A 17,377-nucleotide genomic window follows, 5' to 3' on the forward strand; every position below is an offset into this window, starting at 1 on the left:
AGATGGCCACCAACGCAAGCCTGACATGGGATAACCAACAAACTATGAGGAGACACACACGTTGCACTGATAAAAGAGCAATGAGACGTCAATAGGGGCATGAGAAGATTATAGTAGCAGATGATAGAACCCTACAGGTTGAAGAGACGAGAGAAGATGATGAGGCAGCAATATATAGCAACCTATGAAACAGCATCGGGATTGGTCCTTCTGGACCACTGCATTCACTAAGGGAAAACACAGTAAATATGACTGACCCCTGAAATATGAATACATACACCAGAATGTGGAGGACACTATAAGGTTAAAGGTGATGAAGATAGCGGGACAGATGGAGAGTAGGAAAACAAAGTCAACTTTTTTTTTTTCTTCCTTCATTTTTGGACTCTTACGTTTGAACAAATTGGCTGATTTACCTGCCTTGAACGCTATGCAGGGACACACCCACACAGAAGATGGATACTGGGGGCACATCTGAAAGGATGAGACCACCATGTATCACATAAGGAGACTGTGGGTATTGTGAAGAACCAGAGGGTGTTTCACAACCTATTCCCTGGGATCCCGTACTCAGGTGTCCAGGGAAAGGCCATCGCTTTTGAATCCTGACTCTGGGGGTGGACGAGCGAGGGAGGGAGGGAGGATCACCTGGGTAGGTGGTCCTCAGGGAGTGGGGGCGAAGCACCCAATGATGAGACATGGTATCCAACTTTTTCTGCAACCCATCTAACACCTATCGCTGCTTCTTTTATGATAAACTACAGCTCCCATAATTCCTCCCCACTTTATATTGTACTGAGCCGAGGAAGATGAGGAATGAGGTTAGAAAGATTACTGCCACTGACTTGCATTGGCTCTGTCCCTATAATGAGGCCAGGCAGGGTCAGGCACATAGTCCTAACAATGCACACCTGCCACTTGTTAACACTCCCTGTCAGTATAAAAGGTGGCGAGCACAGGCAACGGGATGATCAGCAATTGCAAGGATTGTGAGAGAGCCAGGTGAGAAATCGAAGACCAAAATTGAGTGAGCGGAGGAAAGAAACATTCAGGGTGCCAGAAAGCGCCATGCAACCTTCGCGGGTGAACAGTGGAGTTGGGGGGGGAGCAGAGGAGGCGTTGGTAACGGTTTTGACTGCTGCATGAATAAGGTGAAGGTTTAAGTTACTTACCTGTAACTGTTGGTCTTCAGCAAGGGTCTGGCATGGATTCACAGGCTCATTAATATTCCTCGTCGTCAGCCTGGGAATACTCGGTAAAAGAAAAAAAAACGGTTTCACTTTAAAACTGTATTTTTCCTCCAAATCAATCACTATCCTCTGGGTCATACTGCCCCCATCCAATGACAGTCCTCTCCCTAAACCCCACCTGTGACAGCCATCTTCAGATTTGGTAAGCACATAAAGTGGCAGTATGACAAAGAAGAGCCGCAGAGGGGCCGGAAGGGGGCGGGCAGGGAGTTTGCATGTGAATCCATGCCAGACCCATGCGGGAGAACAATAGTTACAGGTAAGTTACTTAAAACTTCTCCAGCGGGGGGCGTGGCCTGGAGCGCCACTGATGAGGCTGCTCCGTTGATGGCCTCCGTAGGGACCCGCGGCCTCAACTAAGATTTAGCCGGCTCCAGCAACGCTGCTGCTGTTCCTCTGGCGGGAGAGGCTGGCGGAACCACTCCCGCATCCACCGCTCCAATTCTGAAGATAAAAGCTGCAGGAACTTCGAAAACGCGGCTGGGGAACTTGGCACGGATGCCTCACTACAGCGAGCCAAGATGGCGGCCATGACCCAGGCCGTGACCCAGGCCCCTCATCTCCTCCGGCGCCCAGTGTCTAGACGCCTATAGACGCCTATAGTGCCTCCTGCTCCCACCCTCCACTCTGCTGCGGGGCCTGGGCACGGGTCCGGGATCTCTCCACCCGCCCCTCCCCCCACTCCTCGTCGGTGTCCGCTGGAGCGGAGACTGGAGTCGGCGCCATCTCCCTCCTTCCTCCGGAGGGCCCCGCCAGCAGCTTGAGCCCCAGCCGAGCCACCCCAAGCCTGCTGACTCTCCTGCCTGCCAGACCCGATGAACACACTTCGGAGGGAGGCCCTCCTCGAGGAGAGCCTCCGGAGCTCCCCAACCCTCTTCCGCTCGGGTGCGGGGGCGAGGGCTCTTCATCCGCCCCGCCCACCCCCACCTCCTTCACCTGCAACTGTCGGCGCCGGGGGTTGGCGGGACGGTGGCGTCTTCCTCCGCGGTGACCCCGCCTGCAGCCTGAGGCCTCCATCTGCCTCCCGGGACTCCCCGTCTGTCCCCAGCCCTGCGGCCCAGCTCCCCGGAGGTGGTGTCGGGGGCCTGGCCGGGTGGGTGCCCGCCCCCCCCTCTCCATTGAAGGATACACGCTACGATCTCCACGGTTCCGGATCCTGCCCTGCCTCCCGCCTGCCCTGAAGTGCGGCCTCCCCAGCCCTCAGCGGCTCAGCCGGCTACTTACCCTCCCTGGGTAGACCCCTACTCTCTGCTGGCCAAATTCCCGGGAGCCCCCCCTACCGTCACCCCGGCACTGGATCCAGTGCCTCCCTCCAGCTTCCTGGGGCGCTCCTGCCCACCAGATACCTCGCCAGCTGAGGAAAGTGGCCTCTACCATCTGGGATTCTGGTCGCCCGGAGCGGGCCACGTATCGCACCTACCCCCCTTGGCTTCACAACATCACTCCTCGACCTCCTTCTGAAGGCATTCCCACGTCTCCTGCTGCCATAATCTCCTGGGGCGCCCCTGCCCACTCCACCCACCACACCTATCATCCTTGATAGCTGCAGCCCCCTGGTAAGGAGGGCAACTGCCTCAAGCTGAACCAACCCTTCCACAACATCCAAGAGTGGCAATACCTGGATATAAACACTGCAACTCTTAAAATAAATACGGCTGGCAAATCAACCTCTCCTCCGAAAGACATCGCTGGGGGAGGCCTCATCCCTCACCCTCCCAGGAGACCCTGTCGATAGCAGATTCGGCCGAGACTGATCCCCCCCCCCCCAAGCGCCCCCCAGGTGCTCCCGGACAGGGAGCTCGCCGCGTCTCGACTACCCCCGGCGACCCAGCCAGAGGAGGATCCCCAGAGTCTCAGCCCTAGCAAAATGTCGGGACTCACCAAACCAGCCAAAACCGCGGACATTTCCACCATGCTCCTAGCAACAGACAAGACAAGGAAACCGGACCCCCCGCCTAAACTAACCCCGCAGAAGCCCCCAGAAGAGCAAGGTAATCTCGCCACCAGAGATGACTTGATGGCCTTCATGCGAGACATTAAAGCCGAGTTCCGGTCCTGCATGACCGAACTCACCACACGACTAGAACAGACGGACCAACGACTCACTGAAGCGGAACAGAGGATAGGAGAGGTCGAAGACTTGACCCAGAGCCACGATGCAACAATAATAGAAATGCGACGCGAGATCCAAGCGCTCCAGTCCAGTAACGAGATCCTCGCATTCAAGCAAGAGGACTTAGAAAACAGGGCTCGACGAAATAATCTGCGCATCTGTGGGGTCCCATCAACGATTCAAGATAAAGAGCTCCCGGAATATATAGGCAACTTTTTCCAAGTCCTGGACCGAACTCACAGATTGCGCCCGAGACGAGGAGCAGATTCGGACGGCCCTCCGGACGTGATCACTAGAGTCCACTTCTATGCTACCAAAGAGGCCATCTCGGCGATAAGCCGCACCAAAGATGAACTGTCATTCATGAGCACCCCCCTGCAGATATACCAAGATCTCTCCCCGATCACCATACAGAAAAGGAGAGCTCTCAAGCCCTTGACCCTATTCCTCCAGAGCCAGCAGATCCGCTACCGATGGCTCTTCCCCGCTACTTTACAATTCTCGTACCAGGGAACCCTGCGTAAAATCAGCCATCTGGAGGACGCGAAATCTATTTTACACCCGAGCTCTCCAGAGACCTCACCCACCTCCAGTCCAGACCTCCCGCCAGAGGAACCAGATCAATCACCCCAAAGACAGCAGCAACAACCCTGGTCTAAAGCACAGAGGCGCCGAAAGATGAAATGATCCAGATGTCTGCTCCCATTGTGCTAAGATCGACCCCGGAGCCAAAACAAAGCATGGCAACGCCGCGGGCCCCGAACGGCCCAGTCCCCACTCCGAGGGGTATGTCACCTACCCACCCTTGGAGCCGAGCCGATCTCAATGGTTCGAGCCCCGCCCCGTTGGCGAGGAAAACTGTTTGGGCCCCGTTGGCCGTGGTGGTGGCTGCGCAGAAAATCCCGGCCCCCCACAAAGTCGGGAGTTCTCCCTCTCGTTTAAGTTCGCCCACCCGTTGGCTGGCCTACGCAGATAAAAAGCTACCCTCCCGTTGGAGGATACAGAAAACCCAGCCGCAGGAAGACTTAGCTAACTCTGAGTCACGAAATGAAGACTGAATACCCCCAGCCCCCACGAGGAACAGTATCCCACCCCAGAGGGCACCCAGGAGGATCCCCCGCCGATCCAGAAACTAAGGTTTCTAACGTTGAACGTTAGAGGCCTCAACGCCCCACAGAAGCGGAAAGCGATCCTAAAACGCATCCAGAATGACAAAGCCTCCATTGTCTTCCTACAAGAGACACACCTGATTCCAGCGGACTTCACAAGGCTCAGAGATCGGCAATTCCCACTGCAGTTCCTGGCGTCGAATGGAGCAAAGAAGGGTGGCACAGCCATCTTAATCGCCAAAGATTTGAAGCCGCAAATCCTGGACTCTAAGCGGGGCCCCGATGGCCGCTTCGTGGCGGTGAAGTGCCGAATTCTCGGCCAACTATATACGTTGATCTCAGTATATGCTCCGAATCAAGAGCAGGAAGCATTCTACTCGGCCCTGGAAAGCACCCTCCTACCGTTTGTTGAGGGTCAGACCATTATCGAGGGAGATTTCAACGGAGTCCCCAACCCATTAGTAGACAGATCGCACCCCCCAGCCCGCGGAGACTTCGGCTTGGCGATTGCTCTGCTTAAATTGTTCTGAACCTTCGAAGTGGTGGATACCTGGAGGATCCTCCACCCAGAGGAGCGCGACTACTCATGCTACTCCTATGTGCATAGAACTTACTCACGCATCGACCTCCTGCTGGCATCTCCGCAGATCCTGTCATACACAGACGATGTCCTCATAGGCCCCAGAATCCACTCAGACCATGCACCCATAATGCTAACGCTAAGAGCTTATAATCCGGACCCGTCCCCAAGACGCAGATGGTCTCTTTATGACCCGATCCTGAATGACATGGCCGCCAGAGACGTAGTAGCTAAAACAATCAAACAGTTCTTCGAAGATAATAAAAACGAAGATACCTCCCCAGCGAATACATGGGACACAATGAAGGCCGTGGTGAGAGGGGTACTGATCTCCCGGGGAGCGGCCAACCATAAACAAAAGCAACGGGTCCGCCGCATCCTAGAAGACAAGGTCCTGGAGGCAGAGACGGCGTGTAAGGCTAGAAACTGGTCCCGAGAACCTACCAAGCCTTGCAGACGGCCCAGAAGAAACTAGAGGCCCATTACGCAGAGGACACAGCCCAGCTGCTAACCAAAACGAAGCAAAGCTACTACGCCAGAGGAAACAAGGCAAATAAATTCCTGGTGGAAAAACTGGCAAGAATCAAGAGAAGGAACACTATAATAGGCCTCCGAGACCCCGAGGGTGCAGTCCAATTTGCAGATCGGTATAAGCTGAGATTTGCAGAGGCTCACGTAACCGAAACCATGTCAGCTACCCAAAAACCCCATGGAGAGCAGCAGTCCTACCTGCGGGAAGCCGCCTTACCCAAGCTCTCAACTACGAGTAGAGAAGAGTTGGAGGCCCCGATTACCAGCGAAGAGATCGACAAGGCTATTAAAAGCTTAAGAACTAGAGCCCCGGGCCCGGATGGTTTTTCGTCCCGATTCTTCAAACTCTTTCGGCCCCAGCTACTAACCCCAATGACAACCCTCTTCAACTCCTTCGCCACTTCTGGATCAATAACCCCATCGATGAAAGACTCGATAACAGTATTAGCGCTGAAACCAGGAAAAGACCCCAGCGATATAGCAGCTTATCGACCCATCTCCTTATTAAACCTGGATGCGAATATTTATTCGAAGGTCTTGGCAAACCGATTAGCAAAACTTCTTCCGGACATCATAGACCCAGACCAGACGGGATTTATTCTAAACAGAGCCACCACAGATAATACACGAGTCCTCAACTTGATCGAGATAGCCAGGCAAGGCTCGAAGAAACTCGCCCTGCTAGCCTTGGATGCGACCAAGGCTTTCGACAAAGTGGACTGGTCGTTCCTCCGCCTCACCCTGGAATCGTTCGGCTTTGGGCCCACCTTCTTAAAGCTAATCTTAGCGAACTACCAAACCCCGACCACCCTTCTCCGAGTGAACGGCCTGCTAACTAACCCGATCTCCCTAACATGCGGCACCAGACAGGGCTGCCCCCTCTCCCCCCTACTGTTTGCTATGGTTATGGAATCTTTGGCCCAGCGGATCCGCCTCAACTCCAGAATCAAAGGCCTTCAAGTGGGCCCCACCCAGCACAAGATCGCGCTCTACGCTGATGACGTGATGCTAACCATTACAGACACCTCTCAATCCTTAAGAGCCGCCCTAGCGGAAATCCACAGATTCGGGAAGGTGTCCGGATTTGCCATTAATTTTGTGAAATCGACAGCGTTGGGGATAGGCTTAGATCAGAGAGACAAGGCATCCTTCAGCGCCCAGTGCGCGATCCCACTAAGTGACACATCCATCCCCTACCTCGGGGTGCAGATCCCCGCTAACCCTGGAGACATCTATCGGATAAACTTCCCGCCCCTGATGAAAACTTTGGAAAAAGACCTAGACGCCGGGCTCAAGCAGGAAATATCCCTAATAGGTCGTATCACGGCCTGTAAAATGAATTTGTTGCCATGATTCCTATACGCCTGCTCAGCTCTTCCCATCATAGTCCCTCGCCCCCAACTACAGAGACTTCAGAGGAAGATATTTGGATTCATATGGAGGGGGAAGAAAGCTCACATTCCACGGAGGACCATGCTATGTGCCCCGGACCAGGGAGGCCTAGGGGTCCCTGACCTCCAAAAATACCAAATGGCGGCGCAGATAGCTCACACCCGGGCTTGGACTATAGCGTCAGGGCGCCCCAAATGGATGGACATAGAGCAATCCCGATTACCCCTCCCACTGCGCTTTAATTTACACCAGCCAACCTCGCTGCGCCGGGCGTGGCCAGCTATTCTGTCCTCGACTAAGCAAACGTTGAAGGCATGGGATTGGGCCCGCAAATCCAGAGGTATCCCGAGAGTCCTGGGCCCCTCAGCTCCGGTCTTCCACAATCCGGCGTTCTCACCTGGATCTCCCCCCTCGAACTTTAAAAACTGGACTGCCGGAGGCCTCAGCTCCCTAAGCCAACTGTTTGAAGGAACCCAGCCGCTGACATTCGCCCAATGCAAAAGTGCGTTTAATCTCTCAGAGTCAGACAGGTTTTCATACTGCCAAATCAGGCACTGGTGCTCACACCCCCAGACGCGAGAGGCGGCCACCCGGACCCTGGATGCCTTGGAATTAACGGTGGCAGACCCTCCAACCCGAGGGCGGATTTCGACGCTGCATCGATTATTCCAAGTGAACCTACTGTCAAATAGAGCGACATATATGGCGCAGTGGGAAAAGGACCTAGGGCATCCAATCCAGGATCAAGACTGGACCGATATCTGGTCCCGCACGCACTCATCTTCTTTCTGCATCACCAACCGAGAATGCGCACATAAACTGCTCATGAGATGGTATTTCCCACCGCTTCAACTACACCACTTCAATCAGTCGCTGGACCCACAGTGCTGGCGTCGGTGTGGCTCGCCAGGCTCCTATCTACACATGTGGTGGTCATGCCCGGTGGTGAAGGTCTTCTGGGCCCAATGTATAGCTATCATCACAGAGATATCCCAGATCTCGCTGCCACTGGAACCGGAGCCACTTCTGCTGTGGACCCCGATTCCAGACACCTACCCAAAATCGGGCGTGCTCGCGGCCCTCATCACACAATTACTCCTGGCCGCTAAAATCACAATAGCCCGGACATGGAAGGCTCCGGAAGGTCCCTTAACGGTGTTGTGGTGGTTTAAAATCTGGGACATCTTCATTGCTGAGAAAATTATGGCAGCAAATAGAGGCCGCCTCCATCGTTTCACAAACATTTGGTCGCCGGTGATAGACTATGACCTACGCTTCCCGGCGCTGACATACAAACCGCGCCTAGTGAAACATGCCCAGCGGGCGGCAGACAGGAAACAGACTCAGTCGATAGAGGAGCAGGCCCCGGAGGATAGCCAGAACCAGGATTTGATGACGTAAGCCTGGAGAGGAGGGAGGAAGGCGAATCGAGGTAGGAGGAGACAGGAGACAGGAGCGAATGAGTCAGGAATTGGACTTAATGGGCAAAGAGACAGTCCACAGAAGACTGCCGGGCCTAAAAAGTGGGTGCGGGTGTCTGGGGATAAACAACTGTATATTAATGCTGTGATAAAGTGTTGAACTGATATGCTAATTTGCTTTCCTGTGCGCCAACCAAAAATAAACAAGTTTAAAAAAAAAAAAAAAAAACTTCTCCAGCATGGGGTCTGAGGTGGATGCACATGCTCATGAATAACGAATACAAAGCAGTACCACATTACACAACCACATGGGGTGGCAAGGCTCAACAGAAGCAATTAACACTTACCACTGGAACCACTGGAACAGATTCATCTCAAGCGAACAGGTCGCGTAGCACTGCCTGGCCGACTCTGGACTCCTCCCTGGAATCCATGTCGATGCAGTAGAATTTCATGAAGGTATGCGCGGACCTCCACGTCGCAGCCCTGCAGATGTCAAGCAGAGGCACAGCGATCGCTCAGGTGGAATGGGCTCTCGGACGGCCAGGCAGCAGTCAGTTCGCCGACCGATGACAGTGCATGGTGAGCCACCTTGAAATGGAAGCCTTGGACAATGCCTTCCCATGGTTCACAGGACCAAAGTTCACAGACAGTTGAGAAGTCTTCCAAAAACTCTTTGTGCATGTCACGTAGAACTTCAGGGTATGAGCAACGTCCAGCGAGTGCAAGGCCCTCTCTGCCGGCGACAAAGGTTTTGGGAGGAAAACAGGTAACATCAAAGGCTCACTGAGGTGGAATTCCGAGGGAACCTTAGGCATGAAAGAGGGGTGTGTGCGCAGTACCACCCTCGATTCGTGGAAAGTCAGATACGGTTGCTTGCAGGCCTGGATCTCACCCACACGTCTGGCAGAGGTGATGGCCACAAGGAAAGCCATTTTCAACGAAAGAAACCTGAGTGGGGCATGGTGCATCGGCTCGAAGGTGGCCCCCATGAGCCTCGTCAGAAGCACTTTGAGTTCCCACACCGGGGCAGGAGCCTTCACCAGCGCAAAGGATCAGAAAAGTCCTTTTTGAAACTCCTGGACAAGTCTGTGGGACCACAGCGAGGATCTATCGGGGGACCTGGTGTAGTGGGAGATAGCCACCAGATTTACCTTGATGGATGCACAAGCCAGTCCAGCTTTTGCCAAGGACAGCAGGTATGGACGGATCTGTGGAGGCGTGACCCTCAGAGGGCTAATCTTCTGCGACCAGCACCATGTAGCAAAATGCCTCCACCTATGACGTAGCACTTCAAAGTCGACGACGCCCTAGCCTTGGCGAGGACCTCTCTGCAGTCCGCTGGCAACTCATCATCTCCAAACTCTAAGGCTGTAGGAGCCAAGCCTTCAGGTTCAGCAATCCTGGGTCGTGATGAAGGATTGCGCTTCCCTCTCTGGTGAGAAGATCTGGAACCTTGACTGGAGGCAAAGCTGATAGGCTGAAACTCACTTTCTCCCAAGCTCTGGTTCTCTCTAGGTTGGACTATTGTAACAGCCTCTTTCTAAATCTACCTGCCTCTACTCTCCGCCCTCTGCAACTAATCCAGAACAGGAATGCCTCAAGCCCTGGGATCGTATCTCTCCAGGTATGAAATCTCTCCATTGGCTTCCAGTGGATGCAAGGATTAAATTCAAAACCCTCTGCATTGTCCACAAGGCTTTCTTGGGCCTGAGTCCAAAATGCTTACAGCTATCCCTCCACAAATACCTCCCCTCTCAAGCTCTTCGCTCCTCTACCTATAACTCCCTTAGGGTCAGTTGTTTTTCAAAGAAACGAGCTGGGGGTAGAACTCTGTCTTCGGCTGGGGCCTCCCTCTGGAACAGCCTCCCTGCCACTCTAAAACTTGAGGAGAACCATCTCCGGAAGCACCTCAAGACCTTCCTCTAAGCTTCAGCCATTGCTCCCCTTTCCCCTGCTGATCTGTTCTCTTTTGGCACTGTGCACCTGGCCACCCTCTGTCCTCCGGGCCCAGGTACCTGCTCACCCTGCCACCATCCCGCACTGCTTCCGGGCCACCCCTTGTACTGGGGTCGGTATCTGTACCCATACAGCCCCCCCTTTTTCTTCCTGCACTTATCAAACCTACCCTGTCTGCTGCCTTAAACCCAGCACTTGCCACTTGCTGGCTGCACTACCACTGTTTGCTGCCTTTATTATTTATTTATTTATTATTATTTATCTGTTTCTCCTTTGCTCCGCACTTTCCACTTCTCCCCACTTCCATGCACTTTGCCCATCCCCCTCTCCCATGCACTTGCGCGTTCTCAATGTCACTGGACCTAGTAAGATCGTTGTTTTGTTCTTCCCGTTCCCCTCCCTTGCCTTGGTGCGCTCTGAAACACTTGTGTACGAGCGCGATAGAAATAAAATATCAATATCAATACCAAATCTGCCTGGGCCACACCAGGGTGATGAGTATCATCCTGCATTGACACTGTGTGTTGATGACTCATAGTGTACAGAAACAGCCCTTCCCACAGGAAGGAGAACCCGCCACCCATGCTCCTTGGCTAGTAGAATCTGCAGGCAAGCTTCTGGACTTTGGAGTTCACCGCCATCGCAAATAGGTTGATCTGGGGCCTGCCCCCTTTGACGAACAGGCGGTCCAACTGATCCCGACAAAGCTTCCACTTGTGGCAGGAGCGCAGTTCCCTGCTGAAGGAGTATGCAATGGTGTTCTTGACTCCCGCCAAGTGAAGAGGGACGAGGAACATCCCCTGTCCGACGGCCCAGTGCCACAATTCCTGGGCATCCTTGGAGAGTGCCAGGAATCAAGTGCCCCCCTGCTTCCTGATGCACAACATGGTGGTGGTGTTGTCTGTGAACATCCTCACCACCCTGTCTTTCAGAGACAGCATGAAAAACTTGAGGGCCGAGAACACTGTCCGTAGCTCCAGGATGTTGATATGCAGATCCTTCTCTTCCGGCAGCCACAGGCCTCTGGTGTACAGACGTCCGGTGTGCGCTCCCCAACCTTCCAGGGAGGCGTCCGTGGTGACCGTCTCCTGGTATGGGGGATTTTGAAATCCCATGCCCTGGGCGATGTGGGAGCGGAGCCCCCACCACTCTATCACCTGTCAGAACTCCTCATTGAGAGAGATCTTGTCAGTGAAAGTTCCGGACATCTGTATCCATCTGGCATCCAGGAATTCCTGTAGGGGTCGCATCTGCAGCCTGCAGAGACAGACGAGGTAGATGGCCCGCACTGTGGTAGATAACAACTTGGTGGCCGCACCGTGCCATCTTTGCCGATGACAGCCATTGCACCTTTCCTTAAATGGCTGCTACGCTCTCTTCCGAGGGCGACACCAGGCAAGACACTACGTTGAGTCTGGCGCCTAGGAACAGCACGTTCTGCGATGGCGTTAAGCAGGACTTCGGATAGTTGACGCAGAATCCCAGATCTGTCAATAGTCGGACGGTCGCCTTCGTGTGCTTGTTGGCCAGCTTCCGCAAGCGGGTGCAAATCAGCCAGTCATCCAGGTACGGGTATATATGTATGCCCTGTAGACATAGATGGCCCACCATTGGTGCCAGGCACTTTGTGAAGACTCTTGGGGCTGACTTCAAGCCGAATGGTAGGGCCTTGAACTGGTAGTGCTGGCCCTGCGCCATGAAACGTAGATATTTCCAATGTTTCTTGTGAATGGGGACGTGGAAATATGCGTCCTCCAGGTCCAACAATGTCAAGAAGTCTCCTTTTTCCAGTTGGCCCAGCACATGGTGCAACGTGACCATCCTGAATTATTTTAATTATTTGTTCAGACGTTGCAGGTCCAGGATGGGTCTCCAGCCACCTGTCTTCTTTCTGACTAGAAAGTATCTGGAATAGATTTCGGAGCCCCAGCGCTGTTGGGGAACTAGCTATATCGCCCTTTTTCGTAGCATAGCTCGTACCTCTTTCAGAAACTGAGGGATGTGCTGCTCCTGTCGGGGAACCGGTGGAATACATCTGCGTTGGAACTTCAAGGTGTGCCCCCGGGTAAAAGCATCCAGCGCCCATCTATCGGTGGTGATCTTTTTCCACTCGCTGACGAACCTTGTCTGCCGGCCTCTCACCGGGGGTGCATGAGCGGGAGTCTAATGTCTTGGCCGGTTCAGGCTTGCTTGGGTGCCGGCATCCTGCCCTGCGGGCGACGGCAGACGCTGTCCTCCGCTACCGTAGGCCTGGGAGTGGCATCTGTAGGCTTCTTGCGTTGAGGATCGGGAAGGCTGTCTGTAAAATGTGGAAAAACCTTTTGACGACCTGCTCGATTTTCCCCTGGAGGAGCGAAAAGAAGACGAGCAGTGCTGCTGGAGAGTGCAGAGGGAGCGGGCCGTCTCCGTATCCGCTTTGATGGCCTGGAGGGACTCGTTGAGGGCCTTCCCAGATGGATTTTCCCCTTCGGAGGGCATGTGAGGCACCTTCGCTTGGAACTCCTGACAGAAGTTAGTGGCCTTCATCTATCCCTGCCGACGAAGGCAGACACCGTTCCCCATTTGCCGGAACCCTGCGTCGGCGATGTCCACTGCCACCGTGATGGAGTGGTCTGATGCCACCTGTCCTTCCTTGAAAGAGGGCAAGGGCCTCCATCTTCTTAGGGAGGAACTCCAGGATCAGTCCTAGTTTGTACCACAAATCCCTGTCATACCTGGCTAGGATCGCCAGTGCGTTGGCTGCCTCGACTGTGAACGCTTCAGTGTAAATCACCTTCTTCACCAGGGCATCCATCCTTTTTCCCTTGCTGTCCAGAGGGGCCTCCGACTCCACCACGTCCGGCGATGGTTGTGACATCAGGCATTTGGGTGCCTAGTCCGACACCCTATACTTCTTTTCCAGCCTATCCCGCTTGCCTGTAGCTGTGCCTCTTCCCAAATATCGCGGCCTCTCGCCTTTGATACAAGAAGCCCTCCTTCTTGGTTTCCTTCGGGCACTAGCTGGAATTGCTCAGAGGACCTAGCGATCATGAAGTGAAACGAACCCACCTCGTCCGGTTGGGAATCCCTATGTGGGGCATCCAAATGTGTGGACTCGCCGTCCGCTATGTCTATGTCTTCATCATCATTCGTCGTGGCCGTATCCCTCCCCGTCCCTGGATCTGCTGGGGTAGTTGGGTGCCGACGTGGTGAAGGAGGTTGATATGGGGGCATCAGGCTACGCCTCATCTTCCTCTGTGAAGGCTGATCGGGGACCTGGCGGACCACAGGTACCGATGACAGAGGCATTCTCATCTGGATTTCTGACACCAAGGTGTGGAATGTCGATAGAATATCCAAGGAAACGTCCCTCGGCTGAGAAGACAAAACAGGAAAACGAGTTCCTGCACCCTCGTTGCTGTCGTGGTCCTCCCCGTCCGTATGCATGGACTCCTGATCTTCTTCGTCCGTGGACGAGACCTCCATGGCTTGGGCGATGACCTCAGAGGGCTGTTTCATGGCCTCCTTGTCCTCCTTTTTCCCCCTTGAGGGTCTTGAACTGGGACCTGGGCCGGTATCTTCACCCCTTCTGGTGTGTCTGCAGCCTTTGCCTAAGTCTCTGCAGTGGTGTGGCACTGTGGGGGCAGGGACACTCTCTGCGCTGTGGGAGCCACCCTCATAGGATCAGCTCCCATAGCTGCCGTGGCAGTAGTAGTCGTCGACAGAGTCAGCGACAAGGTCTTTACCTGTGCCAGCTGAGCCTGCTTGGGCTGCGCGGCCTTCTTCTCCTCTGTCCGCGGCTTCTAAGATGTCTCCTGTAGCTTAGCCAGGGTAGATGACTTCCTCTTTGAAGGGGAGCTTGATGGTAGGCTGATCGCGCCCTATACACTTTGGGACCCGCTTTAGCGGCGTACCCGGTGCATTCAGACCTGCAGATCTTGGCCTTAACTTGGGTCCCCACAGATGAGGCGCCCTCAAAGGATTTAGAAGACCGCTCCTCGGACCGGCCGGTCCTGGACGAGGCATGACCATGCACAGAGCACGGGTCAGACACCTTGTTCGTGTTAAGCCATGCCGCCAGCCTACTACGCCGGTCCTTCGTCATTTTCTTAGAAAAACCGAGGCATATCTTGCACTCTATTTCCTTATGGTCGGATGAAGGCAGTAGAGGCATTGTAGGTGCTTGTCCTCCACAACCACATCCTGTAGACTGCATGTGGTGCAGGGCCTGAAGAAGGACCTTCCACCTCCTTCTCCTCTGTCATGATCGTAGGGCGCAAAGTAGGCCCAAGATGGCCTTTGAGAATCTTCGATGCATCCTAGCCCTTGAGGGGCGCCGAACTTCACCGACAACGGATCCCTGCTGTTGGCAGATGAAGAAAAGAGCACACTGGCTCTTTGAAAAAGAAATAGAACTTTTCTCGGCGAAAAACACTAATAAAATTACAAATAGTTTGCAGAGCAATGCATGGACTCCCAACACTGAAGCAGGCAGTACAAATATGAAGATGGCTGCCAGAGGCGGGGTTTAGGGAGAGGAGTGTCATTGGATGAGGCAGTATGACTCAGAGGACAGTGATTGGTTTAGAGGAGAAATACAGTTTTAAAGTGAAAGTGAAACTGTTTTTTCTTTTACTGAGGATTCCTAGCCTGACGATGGGGAATATTTATGAGCATGTGAATCCATGCCAGACCCAATGCTGGAGAAAGAGAAATACAGCCAGTGAGTCATAGAAGGCAACAAAGTCTGGTTTGTGTTGAAAGCAAAAGTAACTGCAAAGATGAAAGTTGAAGGTTGCGCGTCTGCTGATAAAATGTGAATGGAAAGGACAATTGCTAAATCGTAATAGGAAAAGATACAAAGTAAAAGAGTGATCCTGCGAGGCAAAGTGGCACATTTAAAAGTCTCTGTGAAATTTTATAAGAGTAGAAAAATATTACAGCGGGAACCAAAGGAAAGAAAGTAAACGCAACAAGGGAGGAAAGTTAAATGAAAGGAAAGCGAAGTATGTGAACTCTGAATATGTCAAGAGGGCAAAGTATATGACGTTTGGAAAAGGCCAAGAGGGAAAAATTAAAGGGAGAGAATAAGAACTACACGTACCAAGAGGCATTGGTGAAAAAGAAACACCAAGAAGTATTGGTGTTGCATATGAACTATGAGTTGCAAAATGAGGAAGATTGTGAATTGTGGAATTGTTGAAAGAGAGGTTGAAATGGTCATGCAGAGGTCTATGTAAAATCCTAGCAGTTTCGAAAGTCTTCGATAGTGGAAAAAAATACCTAAGATAAAACGTGGGGAAGGGAACCCACACAAAGAAGAGACGGGCTCGAGCCTGGCAAAGGGAAGCTTGTGCAGAACTGTATGATAAAGTGAAGAGAGACAGGCTCGATCCCAGCAGAGGGAAGCCTGTGCATAACTGTAAGAAATTGAGAAAGTGCATGTGAACAATGTTTTGATGACAAGGCGGACAAATCCTAAGGAAGTTATGGAACTACCAGAAGTTTAAAGCCCAAGACTGAACTTTTGAATTGTATCAGTAATCCAAAGTGTGCAAGACTGATAGAACTGTGCCATCCACCTATCCTTTTGAAGAAACTCTCTCGACCACGTGGGGCTGTACGTGGGGAAGGGAGTTGTTACTTAAGCCATTTTGACATTTCTTTTGAGACACTATTTTCCTTGTGTATTACCTTAACACATTTGTCATTTTGAGAAGGAGGGCAAGGTTAGGTTTTCTTAGCATAGGCCTTTTTATTTGGACTAGACTGACTTGGACTGGTTTGTTGTTTGTTTAATGGTTGAGACTACTCCCATTCTAGAGTTAGGGCCAGCTAGGAATTCTACCAACCCAACTAAAATATTAAATAAAGGTTTTCGAAACTTGTATCATTGTGTCTGTGTCTACTACTCAATACCACGGCTTCCTTATAGTATTTAAGCAGAGATGGGCTTCTATGCATATGGTTAAGATGGTCGAGTCTAAAGGTTTAGTTGAATTTTGGGGGACGCCTGGAAGGGAGGATAGAAGATGTGGGGAGAAGGGAAAGAAATTGAGGGGCTGGAGTTGGAAGATCAGTCGGAGGGGTACTGGTCCTTGGGCCTAGATCTGCGGGAAAGTATGAGGATGAAGGAGAGTCATGGTTGGTTTGCCTTTTCAATATGCAAAGTGTGTAAATAATGATGTGGAACAACAGAGGAACGTGCAGCACCGCTAAAAGGAGGAAGATAGGAGCAGACATTAAAAGATGGGATATACAGATATCATTCCTCAGAATATACTTAGTGGCACCTGATCTTGACAGAATTAAAAGTGGAGAGTTATAGGGCACAACTTAATCATTCTTAGCATGGGAGGTCCTCATATGGGTGGCCAAGAATGTTCTGCTCCAGGTGATTAAGGTGACAAAGGAAATAAAAGGGAGAATACGGAAACTACTAGGTATGTTGGATGGAAGAGAAGTGTGTCTGATTAACTTTACCCCCTAACATAAACAACACATACTTTCCCTGGGGTTTTGGAAATGATGGGCGATTATACACGCAAGAACTTCATCTGGAGTGGGGACTTTGTTTATTGGTTCAAAGTCGCTCAATCGGGTGATAGCAGATCTAGATCTGGTGGAAATATGGAGCGAGATAAGGGGACAGCCTGAGGGTACTCATGGTACTCTCAACCACATAATACACATTCCAGGATCAACTACATTTTTATAGGAAGAGATCTATTTCACAATTTTAGCGATCTAGAATACATGGGGAGAGTACTTTCAGATCACTCTCCACTGACCTTTAGGTTGACATGGCACAGAGAGAGACTACGTTGCTAATCCCGCTCAAATTTTAGCTGGCTATATTCAAGGAAGCCATAATAGCAACATTGTCACGCCATGTATCCTGAAATGCAATTGTTCAGACTTCTATGTATTCCAAACCGAACAGAAAAAATAGTAGCAAATCCCCCCATCGCCAAGCCCTACAGCCGCATTACCCAACACAAATGCAGCCCTTCAACCAACCCCAAAGAGCATAACATACCAGC

The 17,377-nt window shown here is 52.3% G+C and overlaps 1 protein-coding gene across 1 annotated transcript in view; it reads right to left on the minus strand.

Annotated features, from left to right (window-relative positions):
- The window catches only part of WDR19 (WD repeat domain 19), a 2,828,275-nt gene that overhangs the window by 288,675 nt on the left and 2,522,223 nt on the right, over positions 1 to 17,377 (minus strand). The window lies entirely within an intron of this gene.

Source organism: Ambystoma mexicanum, chromosome 6q, assembly GCF_040938575.1.
Source record: "Ambystoma mexicanum isolate Mex_15411 chromosome 6q, UKY_AmexF1_1, whole genome shotgun sequence".
Taxonomy (NCBI): Eukaryota; Metazoa; Chordata; class Amphibia; order Caudata; family Ambystomatidae; genus Ambystoma; species Ambystoma mexicanum.